General features: G+C 43.3%; 1 pseudogene; it reads right to left on the bottom strand.

Moving 5' to 3' along the window:
* Positions 1-9: 9 nt before the first annotated feature.
* On the bottom strand, positions 10-1801 carry LOC100950234 (annotated as a pseudogene).
* Between the last annotated feature and the right edge of the window lie 193 nt (positions 1802-1994).

Genomic DNA, 1994 nt, shown 5'->3' with positions numbered 1-1994 from the left:
AATCCTGAATTTAGAATTTTCAGCTGTAACTACCTCGACTTCTATTTCTGAAGGTTTGAAATCAATAGAACAGTAGACAGGTGGGTAGTCTCAGTTTCCACCCATCAAATTTCCAATCAAATTTATTCTTCACTGTTTTCTCAAGGAAGCTGGTGGACTCCGTTTGTTTAACTCTTGCTGCAGCGGTTTAAACCCACTGAAGAAACCTGCAGGGTCACATTTATCCACCTGAAAGCCTTGTTCTTCATTTGTACCAGTGATTTTCTTTCTTTCTTTTTTTTTAGAGACAGAGTCTCACTTTATCGCCCTCGGTAGAGTGCTGTGCCATCACAGCTCGCAGCAACCTCCAACTCCTGGGCTTAGGCGATTCTCTTGCCTCAGCCTCCCGAGTAGCTGGGACTACAGGCACTCACCACAATGCCCAGCTATTTTTTTGTTGCAGTTTGGCTGGGGCTGGGTTTGAACCCGCCACCCTTGGTATATGGGGCTGCTGCCTTACCCACTGAGCCACAGGCACTACCCTGTACCAGTGAATTTCAACTGGTGTGTCACAGCACATTGGTGTGCTGTGAAAAATTTTAAAGATCATCAATTAAATTATTTTTGAAAGAAGTTCGAAGCACATTAAGTATATTCTTTTTCTCTCTCTATATATATATACTTTTTTTTGAGATGCAGTCTTATTTGTCACCCTTGGTAGAGTGCCATAGTGTTATAGCTCACAGCAACCTCAAACTCTTGGGCTCCAGTGATTCTCTTTCTTCAGCCTCCTGAGTAGCTGGGGCTACAGTCACCTGCTACGACACCTGGCTATTTTAGAAATGGGGTCTCACTCTTGCTCAGGCTGGTCTTGAACTCCTGAGCTCAAGTAATCCACCCACCTCAGCCTCTAAAGTGCTAAGATTACAGGTGTGAGCCACTGTGCCCAGCCATCTTGCTCTCTCTCTCTCTCTTTTTTTGCAATTTTTTTGGCTGGAGCCAGGTTTGAACCTGCCACCTCCAGTACATGGGGCCAGCGCCCTACTCCTTTGAGCCACAGGCCCCCACCCTCCCACTCTCTCTCTCTTTTTTTTCCAACATAATTTAAGTGTGCCATGCAAGTTTAACTATAGGTTCAAGTGTACTATGAAATTTTTTTAAAAAGGTAGAAAAATGCTGATCTATACCAATTAAAATAATACAACAACCAAAAGGCCTCATTTCAGCATTCTGTATGTAGACCTGAGAAATTTCAGCAACTCTATTACACAGCATGTCCATAGGAATCTCATAGCCATACTTGTATTTCCAATAAGCCGCCTCATAGCCTGCCCTCTGTACCTGGGACCTGCTGTCAGCTGTCATTCCTATCATCAACGTATTTTCTGTTATCTTGAATAAGTGAGTCACTGTGCTGGAATCCAATAATTTATCAGACACTTTCTTCTGTGTGACAACTACTATACAGTCTTTTCTACTGAGAGCTACTGATGTAAAGCCACTCTGGATAATATATTCTATTTGGTAGAGTGGCCCTTGGGAGAAAAAATGGTAATGTGGTAGTCAAAATTATTGCTGGAACCATGGGTCGTTTTGGCGCGCCCACTACTTCCAGCACAGCATCTGGGCCCCACAGCTCCTGCACCACGCGTACAAGCCCCTCCCCCCTCAAATTTCAGTGTTAAAAATGGTCGGGTTGGAGGAACTCTTACAGAGTACCTATTTCAATCCCATTACTCTGTAGGTAAGAAAAGCAAGGTCCACAAAGATACAATGATTTGCCAACAGCCTTATGGCTAAAGCTGAGCCCTGTCTCTGCCATCCTAGTGTTTGACTCTAAGCAACTCATGTCACTGCTGTGTGCCTCAGTTTCCTCTCTACCAATTGAAGTCTAGAATCTCTTCCTTACGAAGTTGTCTAGAGGATCCCATGAAATAATGTATGTAAATAATGTATTGTAAGGCTTTTACTTAAAAAAGTAAGTAACGCAAATATCAGAGCACCAAGGACAAAGT

This window comes from Otolemur garnettii, unplaced genomic scaffold, assembly GCF_000181295.1.
Source record: "Otolemur garnettii isolate 467f Iridium unplaced genomic scaffold, OtoGar3 scaffold00112, whole genome shotgun sequence".
In the NCBI taxonomy this organism is placed as follows: domain Eukaryota; kingdom Metazoa; phylum Chordata; class Mammalia; order Primates; family Galagidae; genus Otolemur; species Otolemur garnettii.
This window is presented reverse-complemented; position numbering and strand designations above follow the sequence as displayed.